This window comes from Salmo salar, chromosome 11 (assembly GCF_965601325.2).
Source record: "Salmo salar chromosome 11, fSalSal1, whole genome shotgun sequence".
NCBI lineage: Eukaryota > Metazoa > Chordata > Actinopteri > Salmoniformes > Salmonidae > Salmo > Salmo salar.
This window is the reverse complement of record NC_138301.1, coordinates 53,707,501-53,725,000: the sequence shown is the minus strand read 5'-3', so window position 1 is coordinate 53,725,000 and position 17,500 is coordinate 53,707,501. Positions and strand designations below refer to the sequence as shown.

Genomic DNA, 17,500 nt, shown 5'->3' with positions numbered 1-17,500 from the left:
ATAAAACAGTGGTCAGATGAAGCAGATGCTAAACTACAGGACTGTTTTGCAGCACAGACTGGAATATGTTCCAGGATTCCTCTGATGGCATTGAGGAGTACACCACATCAGTCATTGGCCAGACGGATTACCAGGACATGTACTGCAAGCATGCGCTGACCAACTGGCAAGTGTCTTTACTGACATTTTCAACCTGTCCCTGACCGAGTCTGTAATACCAATATGTTTTAAGCAGACCACCATAGTCCCTGTGCCCAAGAACACTAAGGTAATCTGCCTAAATGACTACCGAACCGTAGCACTCACGTCTGTAGCCATGAAGTGCTTTGAAAGGCTGGTCATGGCTCACATCAACACCATTATCCCAGAAACCCTAAACCCACTCCAATTTGCATACCGCCCTAACAGATCCACAGATGATGCAATCTCTATTGCTCTCCACACTGCCCTTTCTCACCTGTACAAAAGGAACACCTATGTGAGAATGCTATTCACTGACAACAGCTCAGCTCAGCTCATCACTAAACTAAGGACCCTGGGACTAAACACCTCACTCTGCAACTGGATCCTGGACTTCCTGACGGGCCGACCCCAGCTGGTAAGGGTAGGTAAAAACACATCCCCCACGCTGATCCTCAACACAGGGGCCCCTCTGGGGTACGTGCTCAGTCCCCTCCTGTACTCCTTATTCACTCATGACTGCATGGCCAGGCACAACTCCAACACCATCATTAAGTTTGCCGATGACATAACAGTGGTAGGCCTAATCACCGACAATGACGAGGCAGCCTATAGGAGGTCAGAGACCTGGTCATGTGGTGCCAGGACAACAACCTCTCTCTCAACGTGATCAAGACAAAGGACATGATTGTGGACTACAGGAAAAAGAGGACAGAGCACACCCCCATTCTCATTGACGGGGCTGTAGTGGAGCAGGTTGAGAGCTTCAAGTTCCTTGGCGTCCACATCACCAACAAACTAACATGGTCCACGCACACCAAGACAGTTGTGAAGGGGGCACGACAAAACCTATTCCCCCTCAGGAGACTGAAAAGATTTGGCATGGGTCCTGAGATCCTCAAAAGATTCTACAGCTGCACCATCGAGAGCATCCTGACTGGTTACATCACTGCCTGGTATGGCAACTGCTCGGCCACCGACCGCAAGGCACTACAGAGGGTAGTGCATACGGCTCAGTACGTCACTGGGGCTAAGCTTCCTGCCATCCAGGACCTCTATACCAGGCAGTCTCAGAGGAAGGCCCTAAAAATTGTCAAAGACCCCAGCCACCCTAGTCATAGACTGTTCTCTCTGCTACCGCACAGCAAGTGGTACCGGAGCGCCAAGTCTAGGTCCAAGGGGCTTCTAAACAGCTTATACCCCCGAGCCATAAGACTCCTGAACATCTAATCAAATGGCCACGTAGACTATTTGCATTGCCCCCCCTTCCTCTTTTATACCGCTGCTACTCTCTGTTGTTATCATCTATGCATAGTCACTTTAATAACTCTACCTACATGTACATATTACCTCAACTAACCGGTGCCCCCGCACATTGACTCTGTACCGGTACCCCCCTGTATATAGTCTCACTATTGTTACTTCGACTGCTGCTAGTTATTTTTATTTCTTATTCTTATTTGTATTTTTATTAAACTGCATTGTTGATTCGAGGCTCGTAAGTAAGCATTTCACTGTAAGGTCTACACCTGTTGTATTCAGCATTTCACTGTGAGGTCTACACCTGTTGTATTCAGCATTTCACTGTGAGGTCTACACCTGTTGTATTCGGCGCATGTGACTAATAATATTTGATTTGATTTAGTTGTAGGTGGTGATGGTATATGGATTGCATATAAGCTATAGTTGTAGATGTTGATTTGATATTTTTTTATTTATTTTTTATTTCACCTTTATTTAACCAGGTAGGCAAGTTGAGAACAAGTTCTTATTTACAATTGTGACCTGGCCAAGATAAAGCAAAGCAGTTCGACACATACAACAACACAGAGTTACACATGGAGTAAAACAAACATACAGTCAATAATACAGTAGAAAAATAAGTCTATATACAATGTGAGCAAATGAGGTGAGATAAGGGAGGAAAAGGCAAAAAAGTCCATGGTAGCAAAGTAAATACAATATAGCAATATAACCTTTGATTCATTTCTCTCTGTCTCCTTCTTTCCACTCCTCTCCTCTTTTGACCTCACCCTCTCACCGTCCCCCCCTACTCACAAGGCAGGCAATACGCTTGACCTCATCTTCACTAGATGCTGTTCTTCTACTAATCTCACTGCAACTCCCCTCCAAGTCTCCGATCTCTACCTTGTATCCTTTTCCCTCTCGCTCTCCTCCAACACTACTCACTCTGCCCCTACTCAGATGGTATTGCGCCGTCGCAACCTTCGCTCTCTCTCTCCTGCTACTCTCTCCTCTTCCATCCTATCATCTCTTCCCTCTGCTCAATCCTTCTCCAACCAATCTCCTGATTCTGCCTCCTCTACCCTCCTCTCCTCCCTTTCTGCATCCTTTGACTCTCTATGTCCCCTATCCTCCAGGCCGGCTCGGTCCTCCCCTCCTGCTCCGTGGCTTGACGACTCATTGCGAGCTCACAGAACAGGGCTCCGGGCAGCCGAGCGGAAATGGAGGAAAACTAGCCTCCCTGCGGACCTGGCATCTTTTCACTCCCTCCTCTCTACATTTTCTTCCTCTGTTTCTGCTGCTAAAGCCACTTTCTACCACTCTAACTTCCAAGCATCTGCCTCTAACCCTAGGAAGTCAAACGATACCGCTAGTCCTGCTCACACTGCCCTACCCTGTGCTTTGACCTCTTTCTCCCCTCTCTCTCCAGATGAAATCTTGCGTCTTGTGACGGCCGGCCGCTCAACAACCTACCCGCTTGACCCTATCCCCTACTCTCTTCTCCAGACCATTTCCGGAGACCTTCTCCCTTACCTCACCTCGCTCATCAACTCATCCTTGACCGCTGGCTATGTCCCTTCCGTCTTCAAGAGAGCGAGAGTTGCACCCCTTCTCAAAAAACCTGAACTCGATCCCTCTGATGTCAACAACTACAGACCAGTATCCCTTCTTTCTTTTCTCTCCAAAACTCTTGAACGTGCCGTCCTTGGCCAGCTCTCCTGCTATCTCTCTCAGAATGACCTTCTTGATCCAAATCAGTCAGGTTTCAAGGCTGGTCATTCAACTGAGACTGCTCTTCTCTGTGTCACGGAGGCTCTCCGCACTGCTAAAGCTAACTCTCTCTCCTCTGCTCTCATCCTTCTAGACCTATCTGCTGCCTTTGATACTGTGAACCATCAGATCCTCCTCTCCACCCTCTCCGAGTTGGGTATCTCCGGCGCGGCTCACTCTTGGATTGCGTCCTACCTGACAGGTTGCTCCTACCAGGTGGCATGGCGAGAATCCGTCTCCGCACCATGTGCTCTCACCACTGGTGTCCCCCAGGGCTCAGTTCTAGGCCCTCTCCTATTCTCGCTATACACCAAGTCACTTGGCTCTGTCATATCCTCACATGGTCTCTCCTATCATTGCTACGCAGACGACACACAATTAATCTTCTCCTTTCCCCCTTCTGATAACCAGGTGGCGAATCGCATCTCTGCATGTCTGGCAGACATATCAGTGTGGATGACGGATCACCACCCCAAGCTGAACCTCGGCAAGACGGAGCTGCTCTTCCTCCCGGGGAAGGACTGCCCTTTTCATGATCTCGCCATCACGGTGGACAACTCCATTGTGTCCTCCTCCCAGAGTGCGAAGAGCCTCGGCGTGACCCTGGACAACACCCTGTCATTCTCCGCTAACATCAAGGCGGTGAACCGATCCTGTAGGTTCATGCTATACAACATTCGCAGAGTACGACCCTGCCTTACACAGGAAGCGGCGCAGGTCCTAATCCAGGCACTTGTCATCTCCCGTCTGGATTACTGCAACTCCCTGTTGGCGGCGCTCCCTGCCTGTGCCATTAAACCCCTACAACTCATCCAGAACGCCGCAGCCTGTCTGGTGTTCAACCTTCCCAAGTTCTCTCACGTCACCCCGCTCCTCCGCACACTCCACTGGCTTCCAGTTGAAGCTCGCATCTGCTACAAGACCATGGTGCTTGCCTACGGAGCTGTGAGGGGAACGGCACCTCCGTACCTTCAGGCTCTGATCAGGCCCTACACCCAAACAAGGGCACTGCGTTCATCCACCTCTGGCCTGCTGGCCCCCCTACCTCTGCGGAAACACAGTTCCCGCTCAGCCCAGTCAAAACTGTTCGCTTCTCCGGCACCCCAATGGTGGAACAATCTCCCTCACGACGCCAGGACAGCGGAGTCAATCACCACCTTCCGTAGACACCTGAAACCCCACCTCTTTAAGGAATACCTGGGATAGGATAAAGTAATCCTTCTACCCCCCCCCCCCCCCGCCAAAAAAAAAATATATATATATATAGATGTACTATTGTAAAGTGGTTGTTCCACTTGTCACGGCTCCTCCTCTGCAGTGCAGGGGTGGTTCCCCCTGCAGGCAGAGGAGGGCCGTTAGTGATTGCAGCTGGTGTGATTGGAGCCACCTGGCCTCAGGGTATTTAACAAACTGCTCCACTAACCTCTCTGTCTTCTCCTCGCTTCGCCTGCTCTCTTTCTCCCTGCTCCTCCAGGTATGATCCGGTTTTGTTTGTTCCTTTGTTGGTTTGTTTAGTTTCCATTCAGTCATGTTTACACACACATATTCACGCATCCATGCACCTTACCTACACCTTATATTATGACATTTCCACACCTCATTCCTTTTTCTTTGTTTATAGTTAATAGTTTTGTTTTGTAATAAAGAACGTTTTGAATTGGCCTATACCAGTTGTTGATGTCCTCTCATTTTTGCCACTGGCTATGAGCCGGCCTGTGACACACTGGATATCATAAGGTGAATGCACAAATTTGTAAGTCGCTCTGGATAAGAGCGTCTGCTAAATGACATAAATGTAATAGCAAGTAAAACACTGGAATGGTAGATTTGTAGTGGAAAAAAGTGCAAAGTAGAAATAGAAATAATGGGGTGCAAATTAGCTAAATAAATAAATAAATACAGTAGCGGAATGGATATGGGTTCTATATAAGCTATAGTTGTAGGTGTTGATTGGATATGGTTTCTATATAAGCTATAGTTGCAGGTGTTGATTGGATATGGGGTCTATATAAGCTATAGTTGTAGGTGTTGATTGGATATGGGTTCTATATAAGCTATAGGTGTTGATTGCAAAGCAACAGAAATGGCACCATACCATTATGTACCTGTTAATGACTCTAGTTGGTTGGATCAAGGAGGAGCTTGCTCGTCTTCAACCTTCAACCTCACAGCACATTACATCCACTGTGGAGGAAACAGAGAATAACCATTTAAAATAACATGTTTTTTTGGGGGGGGGACCTGGTTTAATACGTGATAGAAAAGCCCTGTCAGTCAGACGTAGTTCATCAACCTCAGGTCCTAGGAGCCCACAAGAGTATGCAGGTACTTGTTCCTGACCAGTGTTATTAGACATGATTTATATCATCAAACATATCATTGGGGCGGCAGCGTAGCCTAGTGGTTAGAGTATTGGACTAGTAACTGAAAGGTTGCAAGATCAAATCCACAAGGTACAAATCTGTTGTTCTGCCCCTGAACAAAGCAGTTAACACAGGCTGTCATTGAAAATAAGAATTTGTTCTTAACTGACTTGCCTAGTTAAATAAAAATCAGGGTTTGTGTTCATACTGGGCTAGAACAAAACCCTGAAAAAACACTTGTTGTAAGAGACGCTGTAACTCAGACATCTCTGTATTAAAGCAGTGAATACAGCAGCATTGGCTTTTATAAAGAGAGAGATATAACTTAGCTAACACAGTGGTCACTTTAAAATCCCCAATGAGCAGCGTGATGCCGATGATGTCATCTCAGAAGGAAGCTGATGCAACTTCCCATGACAAGCTTCATACTTCACCCTCCATCACTCAGCTGTATATAAGGGTATATCCCAAATGGCACCCTATTCCCTTTAAAGTAAGCTACTTTTGACCAGGGACCATTTAGAGAGTTAGTGTGTGTGTGTGTGTGTGTGTGTGTGTGTAAAAATAGTGTACAGTACTATATAGGGAATGTGGTGCAATTTGGGACGAAGTTGAAGTGTTCTCGTGGGTAAGGGTTATTAAACAACATTCAGAATTCTCTCTTCAGATTTCACCATTAACATGTTGCTTTATTCTTTAATGAACCAGGGAAGGCATTGAGACATATTGAGATTGACATCTAATTTTTAAGTGAGGCCTGTACACTTACACACCATAGCCTGGACTCCAGCTGTTCTAGATTTCTCCATAGCCTGGACTCCAGGCTGTTCTAGGTTTCTCCATAGCCTGGACTCCAGGCTGTTCTAGATTTCTCCATAGCCTGGACTCCAGGCTGTTCTAGATTTCTCCATAGCCTGGACTCCAGGCTGTTCTAGATTTCTCCATAGCCTGGACTCCAGCTGTTCTAGATTTCTCCATAGCCTGGACTCCAGGCTGTTCTAGGTTTCTCCATAGCCTGGACTCCAGGCTGTTCTAGATTTCTCCATAGCCTGGACTCCAGGCTGTTCTAGGTTTCTCCATAGACTGGACTCCAGGCTGTTCTAGATTTCTCCATAGCCTTAACTCCAGCTGTTCTAGATTTCTCCATAGCCTGGACTCCAGGCTGTTCTAGGTTTCTCCATAGGCTGGACTCCAGCTGTTCTAGATTTCTCCATAGCCTGGACTCCAGGCTGTTCTAGGTTTCTCCATAGCCTGTACTCCAGGCTGTTCTAGATTTCTCCATAGCCTGGACTCCAGCTGTTCTAGGTTTCTCCATAGCCTGGACTCCAGCTGTTCTAGGTTTCTCCATAGCCTGGACTCCAGGCTGTTCTAGGTTTCTTCATAGCCTGGAATCCAGCTGTTCTAGGTTTCCCTAGAACTAGCATACCCTGTGATGACTGGCAGCACCAGGCAACACAAACCTTAAAACATATTAAGTACATTTTTGACATTGAGAAATAGCAACAGGGACATAGTAATAACTGACTGTAATTGTACTGCAACCCCACAGCAGAGAGAGCCTGGTCCCAGATATGTTTGTGTTGTCTTGCTAGCTAACTCCTATGGTCATTGACAGTGGGAGTTTACAGGGTTAAATGTCTCTCTGTTGTTTATGTCAGTTCTTTGCTTAATTAAGATAATCAAACTAATTGGCTGTGTTCTAGCGAATTACATTTGAACCAGTTAACACTAGAGTGCAAAAATCCCTCATTGAACCAGCTTTTCTGCATGTTTACACCAGTTTCACCTCAGCTGTTTACACCAGTTTTACCTCAGCTGTTTACACCAGTTTCACCTCAGCTGTTTACACCAGTTTCACCTCAGCTGTTTACACCAGATTTACCTCAGCTGTTTACACCAGATTTACCTCAGCTGTTTACACCAGATTTACCTCAGCTGTTTACACCAGTTTTACCTCAGCTGTTTACACCAGTTTTACCTCAGCTGTTTACACCAGATTTACCTCAGCTGTTTACACCAGTTTTACCTCATCTGTTTATACCAGTTTTACCTCAGCTGTTAACACCAGTTTTACCTCAGCTGTTAACACCAGTTTTACCTCAGCTGTTAACACCAGTTTTACATTCGCTGTTTATTCCAGTTTGTGCTGCAGCTCTGACACGCAATTTCCCCTCTTGATCAGCAGTGGCAACAAACTGTCATCAAATCAATATAAATAGGCAAGGGGTTAGCTCATTCACATGGGCCACATATACAATGGGGTCTACATTACAATATCCAGCGGTTTCTATAGAAACCACTGCATTAAAATGGAGGGGGATGAAATCATGATAAATGTTGTTGTTGGGAAATAACAGGAATGGGAAAGGTTTGCTGTAGTATGTTATGCTATCGGAACTGCCCCAGGATTTGAAAGAATTTCAGCATGATTCATTTTCCAATGGCCTACTGTACTATACGCTCAAGGTTAAAATGTATAGCGCTGTTGCTGAAGGAAGAAATATCACATCTACACCTGTTATGAAAAGAACGCTACCACAATCTCACAACACTTACTAATTACTACTGTATATAAAAGCTGAAGTTGTTGTCATGACGTTGGCCTCTGAGTACAGGGAGGACAGTTGACCCCCCCCCCCCTTGCACCATCCCCCAACCTACCTCCCCCCACCCAGGCCCTGTGTGAAGGAGTTGTAAAAACTCTAAGAGGAGAATCTCTTGCCACATGGCCCATAGAGAGACACAGGAAATTCTTCCAACTCACAGAATTGGGGAGCTAAGCGACATTTGTGTTCTGGAGAAGGTATGAAAGATTGGTGAAGAATCCAGCTACGAACTGGTCCGCTTGGTACAATTTTGTGATACTCAGAAGAGACAATATAGCCATATTACCATAAAACGGTTTATATAATAGCCTCAGCGATGAGACTTGCACCACATGGTTGTATAAAATGTATTAATAATGATAGAGCTATTTGTAATACATTGAGATGCTATGTACTGATGTTAATGTGATAGAATTATATTTCTGTACCAAGCTTAACTCAGTCATCGGCACGCCCCCAGGGACACAGACAGGACCAGGCGTCATTTGACAAGCCTGTCCTATGGTCACTATAAAACTATACCCTGATTTACATTTCTCCAGACCAGGCCTCCACTCAATTGATGAGTTGGCCAATAGGTTTGTCGTGTCTTTGGGGGTACCATTAAACTGAAGATATGTTTATCAATTAGCTCCCTGTAATTATTATCACGCGATTAAACTGATTAATCGTTTAATTGTAATTAACTAGGAGATCGGGGCACCAAGGAGAATATTCAGATTACAAAGCTATAATTTTCCTAATATAACTTTCCTGTACTATAATATTATATTCTATTATAGTATAGGCCGATTATCTTCTAGTTTAAATGGTGTATTTACCTCTAGTCCAGTCTCATTCCAAACGTCATAAATTGTTGTATCTGCACGAACCCAGTCTTTACTAAAATCATCCATACATCAATTGTCATAAAATCATTTATTTACTACACTAAGTAATTAACAGAAAAACATACAAACAGTAATTATCGTCACAAAGGATTGGTATAGGAATGTGCCCTTGTGGGCTAAACAGGCAGGTCGGCCTGTTGAACAATGGATCATAAAAGGTCAGCTGTGGCAGTTACACAGAGTTCATTAATATTAACAATTGAAGGCTCACTCATTTGGGAACAATTGCAATCAATATATATTTACGCTCATGTGTCGTCGTGATCCTTGTTCGAGAGTTCTGTTCTGTTGGGGAGTTTTGTCCGCGTTCTCTCTCTCTCTCTCTCTCGGTTAGAATGGATCTTTCAGAGCGACATTCATTAATGTCGTCATCGAATGGTTGTTTCGTTGGTCTTCGCGTTCGATGATATAATTTACTTAGCTGCAGACTAATAATTAATATCAAAGACTTGTTCTTATTCTGTCGGTATCAATAGTCTAAAAGTTAACCACATGGTATGGTTCACTTTCAGCAGAATACTTGGATGGTCAACCTATTGGCCCACTTCTCGCAATGGAGTGGGGGCCTGGTCTGGGGAAATGTAAATCAGGGGGTGTTTTATAGTGCCCATAGAACAGGTTTGTCAAATGACGCCTGGTCCTGTATGGGTCCCTGGGGGCGTGCCTATGACTGAGTTAGATTTGGTTACAGAAATACAATTCTATCACATTACATCAGTACAATAGCATCTCAATGTCTTACAAAAGCTTTATCCTTATTAATACATTCCATACACCCATATGATGCAAGTCTTAACCTGTTAGGGCTAGGGGGCAGTATTGACACGGCTGGATAAAAAAACATACCCGATTTAATCTGGTTACCACTCCTACCCAGTAACTAGAATATGCATATACTTATTACATATGGATAGAAAACACCCTAAATTTTCTAAAACTGTTTGAATGGTGTCTGTGAGTATAACAGAACTCATTTGGCAGGCAAAACCCTGAGACATTTTCTGACAGGAAGTGGATACCTGATGTGTTGTATTACCTTTAAACCTATCCCATTGAAAAACACAGGGGCTGAGGAATATTTTGGCACTTCCTATTGCTTCCACTAGATGTCACCAGCCTTTACAAAGTGTTTTGAGTCTTCTGGAGGGAGATCTGACCGAACAAGAGCCATGGAACGATGATGGCCCATTAGACACCTGGCGCGCGAGTTCATGTTGGGTACCCTCGTTCCAATACGTTATAAAAGAGTATGCATTCGTCCACCTTGAATATTATTCATGTTCTGGTTAAAAAAGGCCCTAATGATTTATGCTATACAACGTTTGACATGTTTGAACGAACGGAAATATATTTTTTACCCTCGTTCATGACGAGAAGTCCGGCTGGCTTAGATCATGTGCTAACAAGACGGAGATTTTTGGACATAAATGATGAGCTTTTTTGAACAAAACTACATTCGTTATGGACCTGTGATACCTGGAAGTGACATCTGATGAAGAGAATCAAAGGTAATGGATTATTTACATAGTATTTTCGATTTTAGATCTCCCCAACATGACGTCTAGTCTGTATCGCAACGCGTATTTTTCTGGGCGCAGTGCTCAGATTATTGCAAAGTGTGATTTCCCAGTAAGGTTATTTTTAAATCTGGCAAGTTGATTGCGTTCAAGAGATGTAAATCTATAATTCTTTAAATGACAATATAATATTTTACCAATGTTTTCTAATTTTAATTATTTAATTTGTGACGCTGACTTGACTGCCGGTTATTGGAGGGAAACGATTTCCTCAACATCAATGCCATAGTAAAACGCTGTTTTTGGATATAAATATGAACTTGATAGAACTAAAAATGCATGCATTGTCTAACATAATGTCCTAGGAGTGTCATCTGATGGAGATTGTAAAAGGTTAGTGCATCATTTTAGCTGGTTTTATGGTTTTGGTGACCCTGTCTTTGAATTGACAAAACATTACACACAACTCTTGTAAATGTACTGTCCTAACATACTCTAAATTTATGCTTTCGCCGTAAAACCTTTTTGAAATCGTAAAACGTGGTTAGATTAAGGAGATGTTTATCTTTCAAAGGGTGTAAAATAGTTGTATGTTTGAAAAATTTGAATTTTGACATTTATTTGGATTCAAATTTGCCGCTCTTGAAATGCACCTGCTGTTGATGGAGTGCACCACGGGTGGCACGCTAGCGTCCCACCTAGCCCATAGAGGTTAAGCTGAGTCTATTATATAAACAGTTTTATGGTAATATGGCTATATTGTCTCTTCTGAGTATCACAAAATTGTACCAAGCGGATCAGTTCGTAGCTGGATTCTTCACCAATCTTCCATACCTTCTCCAGAACACAAAATGTCGCTTGGCTCTCCAATTCTATGAGTTGGAAGAATTTCCTGTGTCTCTCTATGGGCCATGTGGCCAGAGACTCTCCTGGAATTTTAGAGTTTTTACGACCCTTTACACACAGGGTGGATTGGGGGGAAGGTAGGGGGTGGTGGTGCAAAAGGGAGGGGGGGTCAACTGTCCTCCCTATACCAAAAGAGGCCAACGTCATGACATACCCCCCCTGGTGGTTTGGATCTTGTTTATCCTGCAAGTTACAAATCAACATAAAATCATGACCACGTGATGTCCCATTGGTAGATCATCGTTGCAGTCTTCTCTGGTGGTTGAACTTGGTAGGCTCTCTGAAAGCGGAGCCGTCCACCACAAGGATGGGCAGTTGATGTCCGGTTGGTGATCGCCGTTGCGGTCTCCTCAATTGGTGTACCTTGGTAGGTTCCCTGGAAGCTGTAAAGTACCCCAGGAAGGGCCAGGGGATGTCCTGGTTGGTGATTGCCGTTGCGGTCCCCCCCTCTGGTGGTTTACCTTGGTAGTCTCTCTGACAGCGGGCATGCCGCCACAAGGATAGGCTGTGGGTGTCCGGATTTGGGGTCGCCGTTCCGGACCCGTCGTCCAGACTGGAGGATCTGGGCAGTAACTTAGGCAGATGTTAACAACGCACACACACTCATGAAATATATATAATTACATTCATTCCCCAATGAGCGGCGTTGTGGCACTAAGTGATGGTTGTATGGGGACTTTGTTTATGGCTCTATCACTTCCTAAGTGTCAAAGGAACTGAACCGAAAAGGAATGAAAGCATAAACAAAACAAAAATATACAAAATATAGTTCACACACAAAAAAATCATCTAATTGGACTGTATTCTATATACGTCCAATGTTCTGGCAAAATGATTATCATGGCATTGTCTCTAATGCCATATCTAGGGTTTTCCTACTTGGTGTGTTGCTTAGGCGCTATCCTAAGTTGATAACTATATGATAAGTCTACAGCTGTAATGCACTAGTTTTGGGCAGTCTACAGGTATGACCTACGGACTTCTGGGAAGAAAACTGGTGAGTGCTGTAGAGTCAAAGGCCTAGAAGTAAATGTTCAACTTTACTAAGGCTGGTATATTGCTTGGGCCCTTAAGTGGTCCTAGCATAAATCCTAATTGGATGTTCCGTTGTGCATGTGCGTTTATGCTTACACAAGCGCTCATGTCAAGGGAAGAAAACCAAGTATCCGGGCAGATTACAACTTGTTCAGAATGAGTCTGACGTAGTCAGGTAATTTTCAGGTCAATGCCTGGAGGTCAAGGCATTGGTGTCAAGGGAGTCTGTAGTAGTTTTTCTACAAGTCACTGTTTCTTCCACTTTTGTAGTGGCGATAGGTATGAAGTCTATTTCATAGCTATGTTATCCACGGAGGAGCTAACCTCACGACGGAAGTACTCTTTAAGTATTGTACCAGTCATACGTGGTGTGATCATGGTTCATGACTTCTAATAATTTTACTCCTGAATGGAGGGTCCTATTTATTAGTGACATGTGTGTTAACCATTGGAAGAGTGCACTGGAGATTCCCCTCCACGTGTTGCACTCTGAGTTACTCCTATGTCGCTGTTGTCAATGGTAATTTGATTGGTTAAGTCTCTAACCTTCTTACTGATTGTAGCTGGACTGACTGTTGCTAGTATTGGTACTGGTACTCAAGGGGACCAGTTATCCTACCGATTTATTCTGAAATATTATCTACCTGAACACATGATTGGAGCATTTTACTAGTTGTATTGTAGTTGAACCTACGCATGGCAAAGAATGATTATTGATGCCATTAGTTTTGGAGGTGGACAAGTCCACTGGACTTCCTTTACGACCAGTGTGGTACACCTCGGTACTATCTTAGATGTCTTCTAAGATAATCCCCGTCTAGGGGCCTGTCTGCTCCTCACTGTTCTCATAGGAGAGTTTACAACTAGATTTGATTTATGCTCTGGCAGCCTCGTACGGTGTTGTCCGTAGTCTTGACCCCCCCACCGGCCTCGATGAGGCTCATCATGGGTCTGGGCTACTATTCCCCCCCTTTGTGCCTCGGGACCCCCCCACCAGCGGGTGGTGTTGGTGTCCGATGCGCAAATGAAAAGGTTGGACCCTATGTACGAGTTGTCAGCGGCCGCGTTTTTATGAGAGTGGCTGTAACCTTTCAACCAAATCTCCTGGTGTTTGTGCTTCAAAACGCTCAGTGGCTGTCGAGGCATGTCAGTCACCACCGCGTCCGCGTGTGGCAACCTCTTCATTACCTGCGAACTGAGACGAGGATATCGGTCTGTGATATCGCAAAGTGTTTCACAAGTGGGAGTCATCGGGTCAGTTGCTGGACTGACGCCATTAGTGTCATTGTAAGGGGTGACAGTCCCCAACAAAGCGGAAGGTGTATCATCGGAAGCAGAGTATACTCTGCGCATCAATGTTTTTCTTGCTGGGACGGCCGCAGTGCTTGCGGAAGTGTCCAAAGGGAAAGAAAAGTTCATCTCAACTACCGTATTACATGACTGCAGGGAGGAGGGAAGTTGCTTATTCACAGAGACAGCTGGCTCGAAATTTTGAAAAGAATGGTCAATCAGGTTGGCTGATGGAATGTGTCGAGATATCGTACTATCTCCGTGGATCGGATTTTGTACCAAGAGGTTTCTAAACGTCTTTTTCTCAAGGGGTGCTTTCGACAGATACCCCTCGTGAAGGACTGCGTTGCAGCTAGCGTTAGGGGGAGACGGTGTGGTCAGTGGAGAAGGCACTGTGGCCTGTGACCATACCTGGTTGGTTTTCCAATCCATCAATGGGAGTAACCGATCCATCAAGTCTGCTCCAAGTAGCAGGGTTACAGTTTCGAGGCTGGTAACATACACAGGGTGAACGAGCGATACGTCCTGGAAGTGTAGTTTCAGCATGACTCTCAATGTGAGAGGCGAGGTAGTCTGAGTGACCCCTCGAAGTTTAGTGTCGCATCGTTCCACTTTTAACCAACGTTTAGTTGGTTTCAAAGCCCTTTTGAGATCATCAAACAATGTTTGAGAGATGAATGATATTGTCGCACCCGAATCAATTAGCGCATGACAAGCTAAGCAGTCCTCCAGGACTGTTTCCAGGTATGGCCGTTTAGATTCGTGGTTAGTGGACATATTCCCCACAAAGTGGAGTGGTCGTTCGCAACGACGTGATGTGCCATGTCTGTTCAAGATGGAAGCAGATTGACTTTTCCGATTTTGAGTGGGCTTGGCTTTAACGAAGCGTTTGACCTTTTTCTTCGCAACTTTTGTATCAGAGTCTATGGACAGAGCCCGGGGGCTTGTTTCTTGATCAAGCGGGCCCTGGATAGGGTCTTGAATGAGAGCGGGAGAAATTTGAACTTTAACGTCCATGCTATGGGTGTTAATTCCTGCGGACCTGGTGTCCGGTAATTCCCCGTCTAGTCCTTGTGACTTATCTTTTACCCTGTTCTCAAATTGTTCTCGCTTAAGTTCTTCCCGTAGTGGGACTTTTGGAGAACATTGGTCTACGTTTTGATCGTCCTTCAACCCTTTGTAACCCTTGTGCTCTGACACTTTTGGTGGGTTGGGTGCAGGAATGTAGCGAACGGGTCGATTGTAGCGGTAGTCATGTTGATGGCTACGTATTTTACAGTTATTTCGACCGCGGAGGTTATTGGAATCAGGGTTTCGTGGTAGAAACTGTTGTTGTGCGTCATCTCTCGACGCTCCAATACCTGATAATGCACCCTCTAACTGGAGTGAGTGCTCCTGGTTAAACTTCAAAACTGACTGGTCAGGGCTCTTAGCGTTGTGAACTTTTGATGCCTCAAAAGCTGTGCTTGCAAGCTCTCTGAGTTGTAAGATAGGCAAGCCAACGTGGGCTGCAGGGCCCAAGTAGGTAATGAAGGTGGGATACATGTTCGACAGAAACATTTGTTTGAATGGTAACAGCTCTTCCATTCCTGTTTCTGTGAGTAGGCCAAAGTAAGCTGAACGAAGCCTATGATAGAAAGCTTGTGGGTGTTCGTTCCGAGCTTGTTTGACGGTGTTAGCCAGTGAGCTATCGTGTTTGCGAGTCGCAGAACCACTGAATTCTAATTTCAAAGCTGTGGCAAGTTTAGCATAGTCATTTAGCACGTGTTGCTGTTGTAGACGAATGAACCTTGTCACGTGTCTATTCGACGTTCGCTTCAACAGGTAAACCCTGTCAGAACCCGTAGCATTCGGGTAGCCACCCAACGCGTCCTCTATGTCAGCTAGGAACGTCTCAGTATCGTTTGGCTGACCTGGAACGGGGTCAAAGGTGGGGAAATTCTTGACGAGTTTGTCAAGGTATTCCGCGCCAAGCGGGCGGAGAGGGTTGGCTTCATCCTGTGGAGAGATTGGGGCCGAAGGCCCAGAGAAGAAGCCAAGCCTTGTTGTTGTTGGCCAAGAGGCGCCATATTACTCAGTGCCGAAGAGCCAAGAGGAGAAGACTGAGGGACACATGAGGGAGGCAAGGTCTGAAACCTATTGTCTTCACTCCTGTGAGTACAGGGCTCCGGTTGCTTGGATGGGAAGTCGCGCTGTAGAGCGTGACCATTCTGGATTTCCTCCAGATGGTACCTAAGGGTGGAATTCTGCTGCATTGCAGAGTCCACTTGAGCGCTTAGAGTACTGATTTTGGACACGTGAGTGTCACACTTGCTCCTTTCGGTCTCAAACTTATCTGTCATGGTTTGCAGATAGAGGTCTTGAGTACAGAGCGAGAGATTCAGTGATGAGATTTCCTCTGCTTGCTTAGAAATCAATATTTCCAACCTCATCACCTGAGTTCTCTCATCATTCATTTGGTCAGCGACTTCAATAAGTTCTGCTGATTTATCATCCAACTTTGTCATTGTGTTCATTAACTGATCGTCTTTGGTCTGCAGCGCTTTGAGGAGCACATTGTTATTTTGAGTAACATTCAACAAAACAGCATGCATGTTGTCAAGTTGAGCGCTCCTGTTTGTAGATAACTCTTCAGATTTATCTAGTTTGGCATGGACATCATCGTATTTAGTTTTGGCTAAATGTTCCAGTAGCATATGATTTTGTTCCTGTAGAAAACGATTTTGTTGAAGAGCTTGTGCTTGTTCATCGTCATACGTTTTTGCAATTACATTTAATTGTTCAGTTTTCGAACGCAGTTCCATAGCTAGCAGAATTTTTCCCTTTTCTGCATTTGTCATTGGTTTCCCGGTTCTCTTCACCTGTCCCTTTATGTCTACCGTTACCTGCTCGTGCTTCAGCTGTGCACTGCGGTATTGGACAGATGGCAATCTCGGATGGCAAGACATCAGAGCTAGACTGGAGAGAACCTTTACGAGGCCTGCGCCCGATGGTTGATTTTGGAAAACATTGTTGTCTGCTTTTCCACTAATGGCATAATTAGGGTTGTTATCGCTGCTGAGGTCAGAGATCAATCCATTTACGGGTGGAGGTTCACTAATTAGCGGGCGAGTGGGAACCACCCCCACTGATAGTTTGCACATTATTAGAACATTTGAAAGGAAAAAATGTTTTTCTTAATTTTCCAAAATTTGGTTTTGGAATGTGGAAAACTGCAAAGACGATTTTAATCTATTTATAGACGTTAATGAACCATCAGTACTGTACAGTACTGTGGAAGTTGGACGTGAATGAATTTGCCATCTACTGAATTTGCCGTGAATGAATCCAACCCATCTACTGAAAGTGAACCATACCACGTGGTTAACTTTTAGACTATTGATACCGACAGAATAAGAACAAGTCTTTGATATTAATTATTAGTCTGCAGCTAAGTAAATTATATCATTGAACGCGAAGACCAACAAAACATCCATTCTATGACGACATTAATGAATGTCGCTTTGAAAGATCCATTCTAACAGAGAGAGAGAGAGAGAGAGAGAGAGAGAGAGAGAGAGAGAGAGAGAGAACTCTTCAACAGAACGACGCTCCAACAAGGATCCCGACGACACACTGAGCGTAAATATATATTGATTGCAATTGTTCCCGAATGAGTGAGCGTTCAATTGTCAATTGTTAATATTAATGAACTCTGT

General features: G+C 44.7%; 1 protein-coding gene across 1 annotated transcript in view; it reads right to left on the bottom strand.

The window, feature by feature from the left end:
* The window catches only part of LOC106593603 (tetraspanin-18B), a 252,528-nt gene that overhangs the window by 215,534 nt on the left and 19,494 nt on the right, over nt 1-17,500 (bottom strand). Inside the window, exon 2 of the mRNA XM_045689719.2 lies at nt 5,301-5,379. The gene's annotated coding sequence lies outside the window, so the exon portion shown is untranslated. The remainder of the gene's footprint in view (nt 1-5,300; nt 5,380-17,500) is intronic.